Source organism: Liolophura sinensis, chromosome 6 (assembly GCF_032854445.1).
Source record: "Liolophura sinensis isolate JHLJ2023 chromosome 6, CUHK_Ljap_v2, whole genome shotgun sequence".
Taxonomy (NCBI): domain Eukaryota; kingdom Metazoa; phylum Mollusca; class Polyplacophora; order Chitonida; family Chitonidae; genus Liolophura; species Liolophura sinensis.
This window is the reverse complement of record NC_088300.1, coordinates 13,381,228-13,399,410: the sequence shown is the minus strand read 5'-3', so window position 1 is coordinate 13,399,410 and position 18,183 is coordinate 13,381,228.

Sequence of the window (18,183 nt, the reverse complement as noted above, 5' to 3'; positions counted from 1 at the left end):
GAATAAGTACTGCCGTGCAGTTGGGGAAAAATCAGGCGTCAACTGTATGTGGATACTTTTATGATCGCTGTGTTTAGAAAGTGTCTCTTCCCTGAAAGGTGGTTCAGTAAATCTTTAGCACATGAACATGGTTAATTAATTACATGTAGCTTCATAGTTAATGGCAACATATTTCGGCAACAGCGTAGGTGATGTTACAGAGGAATCGTCTAAAAACAACTGATTTTCACAGGATTTTATTGCTTGCCTTAAATACAAACACAGTAAACTAGTGCACATTTCATCGAGTGTTTATCTTTACTTAGGAACTCCAACTGCTCTGTAGAATCGTCCACTCTCGTTCCCCCAGTGCCGTTAGATACTGAAGAAATTCAATTCAGTCTTGTGTATTATAATCCCAGACACCTTAAGATTTAAAGAAACAAAATTAGTCAGAATATTACGCAATCTTTGCATCAATTTTGTTCCTTTGTTTCGTCGTACAAGATTCTCAGTCAGTATGTTTCTAAAGCAGCAGAGCTTTAATGTAAAAGCTCTAAGACATTAGATAGTGGATTGCTACTGGCAGATGACAAGATTCTATTTTTTCGGAGCTCGTTAATCAGTATCTGTGACAACGTCATGAGCATTACAGCCTTGGGCAAGGTACGCATTTTTATAGACACTCTCTTAACGAGCGTTGTTATTCAAAATATTGTATTTCTGGAGGGGATTTCTTTTTCACGTCGATTATTAGAGAATCTGTTCGATACAGGCTATTTCACACGATTACCTGGCTATATCTCCAGCACACTCGGAATCTGAAAGCCCACGGGCAAAATTATTATAGGCAAGATTTTACCGTCTGACATTTGTAGATGAGTGGAAGATCTATCAACCACCCAAAATATGCCGAAAATGCATGTCTGGCATTGGCGGCCATTTTGTGTTGAAGACATATTGGGAACGAAAGTTTTCATAGAATATGGGCTTGTCATATACCTTAAATAGGTTTTCGTCTTCCTAGCGAAAGACGGCGTCCGCTCCAGTCACTGGTAAGCCACTTGCAAAGCAATATTCCAACATATTCAATGTTCACAATCTTCTCACAGCAATGCTGGAATTGTGTAAATCATCAAAAGTTAGTTCGCCTGAACAATCATTGGTTGTTTCCCCGGCCAAACGCCTGCCAACTTAGTCACGGAACATAGAGGGTCTCATGACCTCTCTACCTCGTCGCGTCTTAACTACTTCTTTCGAATAGTCAAGAGGTTATGGGAATATCGATTGTAGATTTTCTTCTTCTGTTGTACCATCAGACTCATCGCCATAAACATTCAAAGTTCCCACGTCAATTGACATCTTCCGAGGATGACAGGCCTTGAGACTATCATGATGCACCTCCCGGTGTCCTCCTGGATTCGATGAGATACCTCAGGGGTGATGTTTTTCACTCCACAACGGTGGATTCAGGCTTCTTCTTCATCGTCGTATGAGGTACACCAAGCTAGCTTCACTGTAAGTTCTATGATTTGACCAGCATCACAAAGTTTCGGCTGCTTTAGCAGACTTTTCTGGGTAGCAGTTGCTCCACCCACAAAATAGGCCCCATCACCTCATTAGGTGAGAGGCCGAACACAAGATGAGTAGGAAAATTGATTTCTCGTCCAAGCATCATCGTATCTGGCAACAAACCCGTAGTTTCATGTGATGTTGCCCTATACGCCATCAACAACAAGGGAATGTGTGTGTCCTACACGTGTCATCCGGGTGGTTATTAACACTGACGTGCAACATCTGAGCGAGCGTCCACCTGAGCCTCTCGATCATCCTGTTGGACTGGGGGAGGGATGGAGGGGGGTGGTAAGCGCTAGTCCTCGTTTCCCGTATCCAAAGGATGCGACAGGGCACTTTCGAACTATTGTCTGGGCTGCAGTCCGAGCTTCCTCATTGCCTCTACCCACCGGGTAAAATAGTCTCCAATTACAAGTATGTAGACATTTCCAGAACTGGTTGTTGGAAATGGACCCATCAGGTCCACAGCAGCACGTTCCCCAGCGCATCCCGTGATTGTTCCTCGATATTTCCCTTTAGGCCTCTTGCCTGCCGCTTTACACCGGTTACAGATAATTCAACTGCGACACCAATGGCAAACATCTGTTTGTAATCCCGACCATGTGTAAACTTGCCGGATTTTAGACAAAGTTTTCGACAAACCCAGGTGACCACCGCTTAACCTCATCATGAAACTGTCACAGTATTCCGCGCCTCTAACATCGGGTCACTATTCACAATTTATGAATTGTTTTACCCGCAGCATTCACCCAACGTCACACAAGTATGCAATTCTGTAATTCCAGAAGCTTGTCAAGGTCATTGGCCTGCGCTTCAGAAAACTGCTTATCACCGGGCTGTACACCAGCAGCTTTGGGGCTGGAAATTCCAACGCCTTCGTCTAGTTTTCCACACTGCCGACACGGTCTCCTGTTAAGAGCATTTTCGCATTTCCATTTTTCTTGCCAGGTCGATGTTCGATGGTAAAATCATAAACTGATAAGGCTTGTATCCACCGGGCGAGATGGCCTTCTGGTTTTTTAAATCCCACGACCCAGCGAAGCGACCCGTGGTCTACAAAACATGACGAAAGTACTTGACGAAGAACACGGCTGCCAATAGCTCTCTTCTGGTGACACAGTGTGAACGCTCTGTCTTTGTTAGGACTATGCTGGCGTACGCTATTACTTTTCTCCATCTTTTGTCTTTTGAGAGAGAATTAACAGCCTCTATTCCAATCTTGCTGGCATCAGTGTCAAGAATGAACGGCTTGAAATAGTCTGGCACAGGTAATATCAGGGCCGATGTTAATTTCTCTGTTTGTGTCATAAAAGCTTGATCGGTCAGGTCATCTCAGACAAAGCTCTTCGTTTGCTCTCTTAGGCGATGCAAGGGTGCGGCTATCAACACAAAGTCACACACAACCCTGCGGTAATAACTGCATATAAGCGTCATGTCCGACATTCGTATACCATTCGTAGTCAGTAAAGGGCTTCCCAAGTCGACAAACGCAAGATTCATTTCCAAAACAGCGTTTAACACTAGCTCCAAAAGAAAAAGGTATGTAAGAAATTATGCAAATAGAAAATAAAGCCGGAAACACACAAGAGAGAAGCGGTCATCAGTTTTCAATGATGCCGGGCAGACAGTGGATATTCCAGGCATGAATTCCAAATTCAAACTCGTAATCCATGAATGTGTTCCAGGTCAAATAACAATTAAAGAAGGTATCTCAGTCGCGCTTTGATTGCAACTGTTCATAAAGGCATCATGAAGATGTAATGAGCATGGCTGACTTTACGGCCCTTAGCCCGAGGTTAAGCGGTATTAGATACAGCTCGAGAAGGACGAGCCTTACAGACCTTAATCGAACAGATTGTGATTCAAAAGTAACGGACGATTACGTCTTTCCCGTTAATATTTAAGGATCTCATGCTACGAGAGGCGCCATCTATGATGTTACACATGACATGCTGGTCTGTATAAAAGCTCTCTACAAGACAAACGGTTACACTCGGCAACCAGCGTCATCTATGTTGTTAAATACCATGTGCGCGATAGATATGCACATAGGGATATCAGCGCCGTCTATGTGGTAGATCACAATGCAGGTCGCCAGAGATTCTGAACGCTCTGTCCATACCTGCCAACGAGAGTGTTATACTCATTGTAAAATTTGCGAAACTTAGAATGAAGGCGCCTGATGGAGTATCCTTGACAAACTAGTTTTTGAACTAACAACTTGTGACGCAGATTAAGTCATCACCATTTACGCAAGATCTGACAAATGCTACATGGCGATATATGCATACGCCGTATGCAGGATCATTTGGTATGTTGCTATCCAAATAAGGATAATTTACAATATCAAAGTTGAAATTATCCCTTTTGTCGTAGAGGCGGCGTGAAAGGAGACCTTGTTCGTCTTTGTACAAATATAGAAGATGTACCATCAGGACTATCTGTTGTCTCCTTTAAATCCAATGAAGGCCGATAGATTTCCTTCACCGCTATAGAAATATGGGGGTTATTTAACGCCTGTAGATCATCAATACACCGCTTGGTAAATTAAAAGGGTCGAGCTTTAAAGATATTACTTTTAAGTACTTTCTGCATATAGTCGTATTCATATGAAAACAAGTATAGGTCTACCAAAAAGGCGCATAATTGGTACCCATTGGAATAACTATGCACTGTTGGAGGACTTCGTTAATTTGACATTTGATGCCAGCATTTTTCCTGTAAGCACTGATCAAATATCCACAAGTTCCCTCTGAAGTATTCATTTGATATGTATGCTCTCTCTTATAATTTGGAAACGGCTCTGAATTTGTCACATAGCAGAGATGGGAAAATTCGCTAATTACTTTGACCTATGGGTGGTTTATACACTGAAAAAAAAGACAAAAGCATGCCAAAAGTGAATATATATGATAAATTAATCAGCGTATTAATGTGTCATTACAGTGGTCAGTTTACCAGTAATGGTGTTGAGAGACGTAAAAGTCGAACGACACAACCGGATTTATGGATCAAACTACTGTTTGGATTTGTTGTCGAAAGGGGCAATTTTTAGAGCATTGCAGGGATAATGTCATGTTGGGTGTTATTTTTACAGCAGTTCTTGGTGAAAATGAGTTTTTGTTTTCCCCTAGGGCTTAAGCCGAACGAACAAAACGAAAGAGCGCGTCTATGACGGCAAGGGAAATTAAACGCCTTCTGACAGGGTATTACAAATCACGTCTATGTTTAGAATATCTCCACTGTGTGTTACCAGTAAATTCTTAAGACACCAACAAGATTGGTAATTAACGGTTAAATATTCTGATAACAGTGTAGGCGATATTACAGAGGAAACGTTTGACACACAAGCATACTCAGGCAATTTTCTTGAGATGTTAACATGGCGCTTAGTCTGTAGTAACAAGCGTACTACAATTTCGTTGTAGACATCATTCTTGAAACACTATAGATATTGTTTGAGACTATAAGATAATCTGAACGTGGTTAATTTCTGGGTCTTCCACTAACACTCACCTTTTTACTGTTGACCATGCGGAAGACATGTTCACGTAAACAGGAAACGTTTATGTGGAAACAGTTTACGCTATACATAAGCTGTTTTTAGCGCATGTAGCATTGTACATTCTGAGTGTGGTAACTTGAGGAACCATAGTTTAAGCACAGTATGCTCTGATGAAAGTTCAGCCTGTTTTTGTTTTCTTTTAAGGAATATGAATTATTCATATTGATTACTTTTAACATTTGAAGCAAATAATTAAGATTTATAATGGCTATATTGAACGCATAGTGTGTCATTAAATATTGAGTACTTTGGCTATGTACCGGTCCGCTGCGTTAGAGTGCTGTATTTTGATTTGAGGTCAGAGTCGTATTATGTTCACGTTTTTTTCTTGGATACTGCGTATATAATGTTGAATATAGATATGACAGCCTACTCGCCTAAGAGTTTTCGGGGTCGTGACGATGTATTCCGATATAGAAATGCCCACACCCTAATCGTCAGTCCTGCTGTAAATCCTTAATGAAACACCACTGGCGCTGCTTCTCTGTAGTCTCGATCTTTGTGTTTTGTGTGGTGGAAACCACGGGCAAGATGAAAGTCATGCGGATTTCTCAGTAATCGTTTTGATAAGAACGAGAATCCAGCCAAACGGCCGGCTTCATGAACCAAACACCACCGTTGGGTTTTTGTGCTCAAAAGGTGCAATTTTTAGAGCATTACACGGAAAATGCCAAGTAGGGCTCTTACTTTTTACAGCAGTTCTCAAAAACAATGAGCTGCTGTTTTCCCTTGGGGCTAAAGTTGAACGATATCGACTGAGAGACGGTAATCGGAAATTAAAGGCCTTCTGACAAGGTATTACAAATGACCACTTTGTTTAGAATCTATCTTAACGCTGCAGGAAAGGTGGTTCTGTTAATCCATAACACACGAGCGTGGGTTTAATTACAGGTAGTGCTTCATAGTTAATAGCAAAATATTTCGAAAACAACGTAGGTGGTGTTACAGAGAAAACGTCTGAAAACAGCTACACTTATAATTTTTCTAATTTTTATAGAATTTTACTACTTGTCTTAAATACAAACATAAAAACGGCTGCTGTCTTTGATGAGCACATTTAATTGAGTGTATATCTTTCTTTAGAAACTCCACGAACTTTGCGATTTAATATTTACTGCTCTGTAGAATCGCTGTTCGGATTATGAATGCTGTTATTGGCTCTAATTGTCACCATTCTCATGCTGATTATCCAGTTAGCCATATACTGTTGATATCTCCACCATTCTTAGGACACAGCCACTCTCGTTGTTTTGAGCATGTGCGGCGGTGATGAGAATATCTCATCCACTATCAGGACGAACAATTTGAAATTAGCGAAGACTTAGAAAAACGAAGCTCGTTTAAGCCTGGCGCACACGAGAGAAACTTGCTGAGCTATCGACCACGAGAGGCAGGCAGCTGAGCTCTTACCCTGGTGAACCGGCCCGGATAGCACAGTTGGTAGAGCGTCCGCTTCGGGACCGGTAGATCCAGGATCAATCCTTGATCGAGTCACAATTAAGACTTTAAAAGAGGAAGTTGTAACTTCCTAGCTTGGCGTTCAGCATGAAGGGGATAGTGCAACTACTGGTTGACCCGTATCAGTATAATGGCTCGGGCGGGGCGGCTTACTTGCCTTCGGTAAGTCGTCTCAGTGAAGCAGCACTAAATAAAAGAGCGGTGGAAATCCGTCCTGCTACAAGGAGGCACGTTACACGTACATGCACCCTAAAGATTCCTTCGTCGTCATATGACTGAAAAATTGTTGAGTGCGACGTTAAACCCCAAGCACTCACTCACTTACCCTCGCGTTCGGCGAAGGTTTTAGTGAGATTTTCGGCACGAGAGGCAGTAAGGAAAGTATCTATCGTGTTTGATATTTTGTGCCTTGGGAGGTCAAATTCTCACCGTGAGCGACCACTCTGAGCCGACGGGTGAGCTGGAAAACTCAGCCGGCCAATCAAAATAGCTTATTGTAGCACGTAACTGTTAGCAGCATGGCCGCCATCGAAGACTTCATGAATGAAGCCCCTTTGAATGATAAATTCGTTGAGCTGTGGCAGGACTACCCTTGTTTGTATGCCGTGAACACGGCAGAATTTAAAAACAGAGATCTAGTCCAGTTTGTTTGAAAAATGCATTTCAACGGTACAGACGGCGACGTGATAACAGCAGAAGTAAAAGCAACTCTTCTTCCTGCGTTTCGTCGTCCGCCATTTTGAGCTCTCACCTGGGATAGTTGAAGGTCACGTGGTATATTAGAGCAAAAATATGCTGAGACGAATGCGCCCGTGTGCGGGGAAGCAAGTGGAGAGTAAGTTGCTGCGCTGACCACCTCTCGTGATCGATATCTCAGCAAGTTCCCATCCTGTGTGCCAGGCTTTAGCGCTTGTGCAATGCAGGGCAATTCATTCTCTAATGTACGAATTTCAGTGTTGGCCATTATGTGTCAGTAATACGATATACCAGTACGCTCCCAATGCCGTTAGATACTGGTAAAACACAATTCAATCTCGTGCATTGTAATCCAAATCGTTTTGAAATAATTAAAGACAAAGATAATTTAATATGACGCTTCTGCTGTTTTCGCAAACTGAAGTATGTAGTACAAATTCCTCTTTCACAGTTTGTGCTTGTGTGTGCGGACACGTCTGGTATATACACGATAAATAAATATGTATTTAACATTAAGACTCCTTAACATTTAAGGAAACAAAATAAGTCAGGATTATACGCAATCTTTGTATCAGTTTTGTTCTTTGGTTTCGTCGTATAAGATTTTCAGTCAATATGTTTCTAAAAGAACAGAGCTTTAACCTAAAAAGTTCTAGGGCATTACAGATTAGCTTGCTACTGGCAGATGACAAGATTCTATTTTTTCGGAGCTCGTTAATCAGTATCTATGACAACCTCATGAGCATTAGAGCCCTGGGCAAGGTACGCGTTTTTATAGACACTCTCTTAACGAGCGTTGTTATTCAAGGCATTGTATTTCTGGAGATGATTTCTTTTCACGGCGATTCTTAGAGAATCTGTTCGATACAGGTTATTTCACACGATTACCTGGCGTTATCTCTAGCACACTCGGAATCTGAAAGCCTGCGGACAAGTTTATTATAGAAAAGACTTTACCGCCTGCCAAATGTAGATGAATGGAAGATCTATCAACCACCAAAAACATGCCGAAAGTGCATGTCTGGCATTAGCGGCCATTTTGTGTTGAAGACACATAATTTGAGATGCAGAGTTCCGGCGGGACTGAAGTTTTCATAGAATATGGGCTTGTCATATACCTTAAACAGCTTTTCGTCTTCCTAGCGTGATATGGTATTAGCACATTAATTATTTCATACAAAAATGCATTTCCTGAACATACTTAGGCAACAACCATTCCCTGGCCCGAGCGAAAACAAATAAATGGCAGAATATTCTCTTTGCAGCAATAATTAGTGGTTGACTATATTAAACATCACAATAACAGCGTTAACAGTTTGACGTTCTATTTTTAACTAGAATGGATGCTGAATATCTGTAAATTCCTCATATATTCTTTTTCTCCATATGGCTCCTGACCTTTGATACATATATTGCTGTAAATGTTAGGGGACTGTTTATTTGTTGTTTGTCTTGCTATGGTTTATCTTATATGCACTTCCTGCTTTCACAAAGACAGAATCCCACCCAGGATTAGAATGTGACGTGAAACGTTGGCAGTCTATGTGGAGGACCTCGTTAATTTGACATGTGATGCCAGCATTTTTCCTGTAAGCGCTGATCAAATATCCTTAAGTTCCCTCTGAAGTGTTCATTTGATATGTATGCTCTCTCTTATAATTTGGCAACGGCTTTAAATTTTTCACCATATCAGGGATCGGAAAATTCGCTAATTACTTGCGCCGTGGGTGGATTACACGCCCGGATTGAAAAGAAAAACGCTGAATGAAATATGTTTGCTACGTTAATCAGCGTATTAATGTGTCATTACAACGATCAGTTTACCAATAATGGTGTTGAGAGACGTAAAAGTCGAACGACACAACCGGATTTATGGACCAAACAGAACTACTGCTTGGATTTTGATGTCGAAAAGGACAATGTTTAGAGCATTGCAGGGATAATGTCATGTTGGGTGTTATTTTTACAGCAGTTCTTGGTGAAAATGAGTTTTTGTTTTCACCTAGGGCTTAAGCCGAACGAACAAAACGAAAGAGCGCGCCTATGGCGGCAACAGGAAATAAAACACCTTCTGGCACAGTATTACAAATGACGTCTATGTTTAGAAAATCTCCACTCTGAAATATATTACCGGTAAATTCTTAACACACGAGCAAGGTTTTTAATCAGCAATTGGTAATTACTGGTTAAATATTTTGTTAACAGTGTAGGCGATATTACAGAGGAAACGTTTGACACATAGACATACGCTATAAAATTTTCCTAAAATGTTAAAATGGCGCTTAGTCTGTAGTAACAAAAGTTTATTCGTTCTACATATTCTTAACACAGTATAGACATTTTTTGAGGTTGTAAGATAAGCTGAATATGCTTAATTTCTGGGTCTTCCACCAACACTAAACCCTCTTACTGCTGATCACTAGGAAGATATTAACGTCTGTAGGAAACGCTTATGTGGAAACCGTTTACGCTATATATAAGCTGTTTTTAGCGCATGTAGGTTTGTACACTCTGAGTGTGGTAAGTTGAGGAACTATAGTTCAAGCACGGTATGCTCTGATGAAGGTTTAGCCTGTTTTTGTTTTCTTTTTCAGAGTATGTTTGAATTATTCATTTTGATTACCTTTAACATTTGATGTAAATGATTAAGATTTATAATGGCTATACTGAATCCATAGTGTGTCATTAAATATTGAGTACTTTAGCTATTTACCTGTCTGTGTTAAGGTGCTTTCTTCATGCAAGGTGCGAGTCGTGTTATGTTCACGATTTGTTTTTTTGTGGATACTGCGTATATACAGTGTTGAAGATAGACATGCAGCCTATTCGTCTCAGAGTTCTAATTTTCTAGGTGTGAAGATCTCATACCGCAATGTACTGTAATGTAGATAAACACAAACAAAACCAGTATACATCAGTCTATGTTTCAGTTATTACATGTATGTCTGCTTTACAGAGCACGTTTTAATCTCTACGCTCGCTTAACATCAGTGCTACCCTAGACAAACTTGACCTTTGGAGCCTGCGCGATGCACGCAGGCTTGGCCTTACACTAATGTCTTCTCGCAGAATTATTTAATAAGCATTTATTAATCAAATGGGCTTCAATATTTCTGTAAAATTTTATACTCTGTTGTCAGTTTCAGTTCATGTAAGATGTTGTGCACTAGGTTTAAGGTTCTAATTACATATTATAAGACTGTGAATAAAAAGGAAGTCCCCAGTGCAGTTTAATAAATTCAAGATTGAGTTTGGAGCGGTTAATAAATGTCGCACAAATCTACAATTCACACGCGGTAAATTCTTGTCTATAATAAACTTACCCGCAGGCTTTCAGAATTCCGAGCGTGCTGGAGATAATGGCGAGCAATCAGGGAAATAAACCTGCATCGAATAGATTCTCTAATAGTCGACGAGAAAAAGACATCCCCTCCAGAAATACAATATCTTGAATAACAACGCGGCTTGAAGGACTGCCGTCTATAAAAACGCGTATCTTTCACGGGGCACTATTGCTCATGAGGTTGTCATAGAAACATGGCCTCCCAAAGAATTGAATTTTGTCATTTTCTGCTTGATAACGATCTCCATGTCTCAGACTTTTTATACGTTAAAACTCTCTTCTGTGGGAAACATATTAACCGGGAGTTTTTGAAATCGACATCTACAAGGACATGTATGCACAAATGCTTTCTCTCTCTCTCTCTCTCTCTCTCTCTCTCTCTCTCTCTCTCTCTCTCTCTCTCTCTCTCTCTCTCTCTCTCTCTCTCTCTCCCTCTCTCTCTTCTCTCTCTCTCTCTCCTCTCTCTCTCTCTCTCTCATTTAGTACATCATAGAACAGTAGGCCTTAAGTATAAAATCGAGTGATGTCTCCTCCAACTATATCAGCAGATTTCTTCCTTCGGACATCCCGGTGCCATGGTGGAAACATAAGGGCACCCAGTTAATAGACCGCCCTTCCCTTTACAGAAACTGCCAGGGGATATGTATGTGAAGAGATAAGGACTTAGAAAAGGCTGTGTTTTCCACAGACGGTGTCTGCCTGTTACAACGAAATACCAGCGTACTCCTCAGGCGACGTGCTGGATCCACACATAACAACCGCTAACATATTCTGTTTCTATTATTTCACTTTTTTTTTCAGAAATCGCCCAATGGCTTGAAGGATCTTCTTTTCCTACGTGTTCTCTAGTTTCAGGCCTGACGGGTGAGATATCTTCATCACTGCGTAAAACAACAAGAATGACTGTATCCACAGATTGCTCTGATGTCAACATTTTCCTAAATAAAATATACAATTTGTCAAATAAAACTCCCAATCTACCCCAGTAAAAAACCATATTACTCCACAATGAATAACGTCACGCACCCTTAAAAGATACAGAATCGATTCTGATTGGCTGGTGTGAGAGATAAACAATTTTAGGTATGGTATAGTCATTCAACTGTGACCAATGCCGCAAAATTTAAGTTAAGAAACGCTATCTTCATTGTGAGGCAAGCAGCGTCGATTCTGTGGTGCTTAAGAACAATTATTCTGGCTCAAGATGTGTATGATTCCACCAAGAATCCTGGACGACACACTTGTCTTCCACCACTATGATGCAAAGGCCTAGATGTCACATATGCCCCACAAGTTCTTACGTATCTTGCCAAAGGTTGGTATTTTACCAACCAACTGTCAAAAGCTGTGAGGGCTTTGCACTTTTAGTTAATTCAGTATAATTTTGATGTTTATGGATATGTTTAACTTCGCAAGACGTCAGTAGATACCAGTAAAATAGTTTAAACCAATATATATATATATATAAGAAAAAAAAAGCTTCACTGAAGTTATGTCATACATTCACATGGATTCTATGTGTCATCAAAATTACAACACCAAATGAACTATTTTGAGCGCGGAGAAAACACCATATATATATATATATATATATATATATATATATATATATATATATATATATATATTTATATATTATATATATATATATATATATATACGCCTTCCACGTCAAGGTTTCCTACAGGCGTAATATGCTTTTCGTGGTTAATGGTAAAAAGGGTTTAGTGTGGGAGGCAGGCCCATAAACTATGCACTTTCAAATTATTTTATAGCCTCGAACAATTTTAGCGCTTGGAAAATTATGTCAGGTCGAATATACTTCTGTGACCACAGGGCTAGTGTCATGATGGATGGAATCCTGTGAAAATTACCAGAGAATACTTGTGTGAGAAATCTTGCCTCTGGAAGACCGCCCACGCTGTTAGCAATTAAATATGAAGCGATAATTAAAACCATGCCAGTGTGTTAAGGATTTACCGGTAACACATTCAGGTTGGAGATACATTCTAAATACATCGGTCATTTGTACAATGCCAGGAGGCGTTCAATTTCAAACAGCAGTCTAGGATGTTCTCTTTGCCGTTCTCATTCAACTTTAGCCCAAAGCGAAAACAACAACTCATTTTCTCAAAGAAGTGTTGTAAAAAAAAATAAGCACCAAACTTGACATTCTCCATATAATGCTCTAAGAAGTGCACTTTTCGGGAACAAAGCGCAACGGTAATGCTCCGAAAGATCAACGTTCCTCAACCGGATTAGTGATAAATCTTTACTTGTCTTCCATCTCTCTTGTAGATTCACCTTACCAAACACTAGTATCGAAAATACAGAGCAACTGTCGATGGTGTTGCACAATTTTATGTCAGTATGGTTTCACCATGACCCAGAAAACAGAAATTGTTTTTGCAGTAGGCTAATTCGCGGTATATCTGCACGTTACAAATTGTGACCACAGTATCTGAGACCAAACCAGCATTATCTTTTGGAGCAAGATTTTTACTGGTGTGATACTTTAGGGTCATCTGGGGAATTTCCGAGTCTGTAAACCAGGTACTGTTAATTAATCTTCTACGGTTTAAATGCTACAAAATAACACAAACCATCTCTTAGCATGCTGATGAACAGGGGGACAAGTTGCTCTGAAGTGCTCCTCTGGAGCATCCTATGTACAAACCAACAGGTGATAAGAGGTCTTGTGGACAGCGTGGACATTTGTAGAGCGCGTGTGGATCGGTCCGCAACAGACAGTCTTCTGCCGAATCAGTGATCCGTTCGCAATGTCATATACACATGGATGGGCACTGTTAGACCTACCCGCCAACACTTGATCGTTGACGACAAGAAGAGTAGTTCCCTGTATTTTTTTCCAAGATTTGGGAGATTTTCAGAACAAGAGTTATAACTTGTCTAACTTTTACACTAGATGTGGATTTGCTTGTAAAGCGTTAATAATACGGTATGTGAGAAATCGGGACAACATACTTTAGGAACGCTCGTCAACGTCCAAGTGATTTGTATTAATTGGTGGAGGATCCGTTTTGAAGGTTTTACGGGACATGCTGTTTTTTATCAGCTTTTGTGAGAATTTATATCTTGTACGCGCATGAAAATTGACTCCTGGTGACAATTTATGGACAAAGAGTTTAAGAGTTTAATGTAAGCCTGTGTTAAAAATTGTCGCTCTTACCTTCTCACTGAGCTGCATCACGTCCTTATCTTCCTCACTTAGCAACATGCCGCGATCACTTTCCTCACGGAGCTGCAGCCCGCCTTTTTTTCCCTCATTGAGCTACATCTCACTCTCATCGCCCTCATTGAGTTACATCCCGCACTTATCTTCCTCACTTAGCTACATCTCGCTCTTATCTTCCTCACTTAGCTACATCCCTCTCTTACCCTACTCACTGATCTACATCCCGCTCTTACCTTACTTACTGAGCTACATGCACATCCCACTCTTATCGCCCTCACTGACCTACATCCCGCTCTTATCTTTCTCACTTAGCTACATCCCTCTCTTACCCTCCTCACTGAGCTACAACCGTTCTCACCTTCCTCACTGAGCTACGTCCCGCATTCTTTATTAGGCATAACGGTCTAAACATAAAATTAAATGAATATTCTTGGGTACTGCGTAAAATACCTATCACGTAAATAAATAAATGAAAATAAATGCACTGTGGTACGCACAGATTCTTCCAAACTGGCTGTCAATGAGAGATGGGCTAGCCCACGCAGGTTTTCTTGCATGGGGCGAGTGTTTCTAAAATCTGTCACCGGAGGAGTATGGCCGACAACACGGACTGTGCATTGAAGCATCTGAGACCTAGGCGCGAAAACTGCGCGAGATGACACAATGCCGGATGTCAGCAGTCCAAAAGGTCAGCAGTTTTTCTCCGAAGAACCCGGTAAGAAGACGGGAAATGTTGACTAGCTTCGGGCTCTTTGTTGGCATTTATCACCCCTTTTAAAAGTGACCACCTCCAATTTCCGCAAACTCCTTAATATAATACGGTTTCTTAACAATTTTGTTTCCACGACACGTTGGTGGATTTGAAATGGAATTCATCACGGCTTACCGCATGGACTAGCTCCAGCTGCACAACGTGACGTGGCAGTGTTTAAGAGGCTTTTCTCTCCGCTGAGATCTTTTCCCGGCCAGTGGATAGAGATATGTTGTAATGACAAAGGCATGCCTCCAAGGCACGCAGGAGACGTAATAATGTAGTCGGCTCTCACAGACAATATTTCAAAAGAAATGTTAAATATTGATATTCTTCTATTTTGGTTATAATTGTTTAGATATAAGCCGATTATGAAAGGGCCTTACAACTCACCATCCTTCAAAAGACTCGAATCTAACTCGTGCAAAGTAAACACATAAAAAAACATGCATTTCTCAAACTGTATCGCTTTCAGTATGTCAATGTGTGCGCGCAAAGTTGTATTTGTATAGTGAGAAGATTTCTTAATAAGCTGTGAATTAAAATTAAAAGGAATTTAGGGACTAGGAACTGTAGATGCTTTTTACCGTCCGTAAGCCGACGGGGAAAATCTGTAATCAGATTCAGTTATTTGTCATTCCAAGATAACGCTTCACAGTGGAAAAAGATGCACAATACCAACTCTTACCAGCGTTAGATAACATTTTCAAGAAAACATTGATGACGGTTGTGAACTATGGCTTTCAGGGTAAAAATGCTCACCAGGATGTATGATTTGGATGTTTCCTGTACTCTAGTTCATCATAAGATATGGTCATTGCTCCAGTCATATCGACCGTGTCTTTTGGCCAGGGGATCGTACATCACTGCCCCTATGGGTGAAAAGTGCTGCCAAACTGAATCCTTGGTCTGCCAGGTTGGACACTGCCAGGTTGGACTAGCTTGCACGACCACCTCGCCATGTAACTCCCATAGTGACCACTAATGAGCATGTGTGAATGGCGTTAATAAATGAAACAAATGACGTCATTTACGCCAATGATGTAGTTCAAAGACATTCTTCCAGTAATGCTTTTTCACGAGATATTTATGCAAAATGGTTATTCAACTGGCTTGAATTCAAGCAGATGTGAAAGCGAGTATTTCGGAAGTTGGTCAAAATTGAGACCGCTTTACACAAATATGATATAATCAATATAACCCGGATTATTATTGATTTCACGATAGACCAATGCAATCAGTAAAGTGGAATCCAGACTAGCCATTTGTTCTTCAAATACTGTTGCTCAGCAATTCATCTTCATATACTTTGCAGGTGTGTTCACTTCTTTAGGGCAAGTTAGCCTTTTCAGTTAACATTCAAGTCTCATGAACAATGTACGTATTTGGTATGTACGTGGAAAACTACAATGGTTTGGTCACACCGAAAATAGCATATTGAAAACTACAGAAATATGTTTAACCGATGCTTTCTGCATACTGTGTACGGATTCTCAATAACAGAATGACGGATTGCAAAGTTTAATGGCGTGTCCAGTGATTTACCTGAAATGGCATGTCCAGTGATATACCTGAAATGTCATGTCAAGTGATTTACCTGAAATGGCATGTCCAGTGATTTACCTGAAATTGCATGTCGAGTGATTTACCTGAAATGTAATGTCCAGTGATATATCAGCCGATCTTATGGACAGAACACGTTTGAGGTGTAACGTTACATTTTAGTCATATCACAATTGTGTCAGCTTGAAACAACCAGGTTGTTCATACTCACGTACATTTATGAGCTTACAACACGCCATTTAGAGATTAGAAATTACACCGTCACACCTGGCAAACTGACACAAACGTTTAATGCATTCAGAATGGCACCTGGTATGACGACGAAATCAGTAGTTTTTTTTGCGCTGAGAGTGTGCGTTTGCGTTTGATGACAGAAATCCCAATTGTTCGGATCAGCAGGAAGTATTGCATTGATATAGACTACTATTTTGCGGCTTTTAAAAAGACCTGTCTGGACATAATGCTACTAAGTAATGCCTCTGAGAGCTTGAATAAAACCTGATTATGCATCAAAATGGCCACCTCTGATCTAACATAAAGGATAATTTGAACCATACTTTGATCTCTGGGCGATTCACAGCCTTTTCCCTCCACAGAAACGATGTCTTTGATGCTCCAAGAGTCGAGGTAAAAAGCGATCTCAGGCGACCGTAAGGTAGAGAAGTCCTAGGATTCCGGATGCATGACGCAAATGCGCCTTTCCTGATACCCTTTATCTGTTATATTTATTGAATCTGACACGAGTCGAGGTCTAGCCTGTGTATCAATAAATCTCTTTATAGTCAAACCGAAAGTTACTTGCACTGGCGTCAGTATAATTTAGTATCTGTAAGATATAAGGTAATCTTCTTATTATAAAAATAGACAAAGAGCAAGAAGCGAAAAGGCTCATTCAAGGAAACCTATCTCTGCACGTCATCCAATAAAAATCTATCGACAAGATAGCTGAAGATACCTGTTATCACATATGACATCGAAGAAATGTGATATGAATAAAATATCTGTCGTTAGTAAATGACACTGCCCTTTAGGTTTATCTACATTTTTATCTATTTTTTTTCCTTCATGAAGAAATCAACCGTTTACGTCCTATAAACGTCCTGAAGACACAGACACTAAAATATTGCACCTGAAATATTATTCCATGCGTCTACCGGTTTTTTGTTTTTGAGTAATGTAAACCTCAGTCTGTGAACGCATTAGGTTCTGGGCTGTGAAAGCATTAGGCCCTGTGTACTTTAGCAGGTCAGCCTGTGACCCGTCAGCAGTGTCTTTCAGATAATTGCAAATGGGAAGGAAACATATGGTCGTCAAATGAACTCATCTCAGAAAGAGAAAGGCGATATGGAAATAAAACAGGCATCAACGGAATAATTGCGGCAACAGAGACAGACGAAAGTCCGATGACATTTGCTTATATTTGATATATCAGAGGCAAGAGAATATTGACATGTATACATTCAAAGACAACCACAGATTACATCACGGTGGGCTTCAAGATATAACAGTATAATCAGTTAGCTGTAAAATAGATTCGGAGTTTTTGCAACTTCACAAAATACAGAGAAAGTTGGATAGGATAGAAAAAATATCTTTAAAATTGTCTATGTACTAAAATATTATTTAATACATACATTAAAAATGCAGCAGTTTTATTTGACATGTACATGAAATATTTATTTCGGGGATACAAAATAATGGAATATGTTCATATTTATCACAAAGGGATATCCTTTACATCGACCTGAATACAGGAATGTTTCATGGGTAATGACATCACGTTGGTAAAAAGACATCGGGATGGGTAAACGAACGGATACACGATGCACCAAACTCATACAGCTATACTGTTACACTACTCAACGTCACGAGTCCTTCATACATATGCTTACGGTTCTTAATTAAATTCTTAGATTTTTTTTTGCCCTTACATATGTAATTGTAACTCGTGGAGTGAAGCATTCCGATATTATGGCAGCCATTGGTTGGTTCTGTTGAGCATGTAGATGATGATTGAACTCTGTGGCTTGGGTACAACCCCTGACAGCAATGGAGGG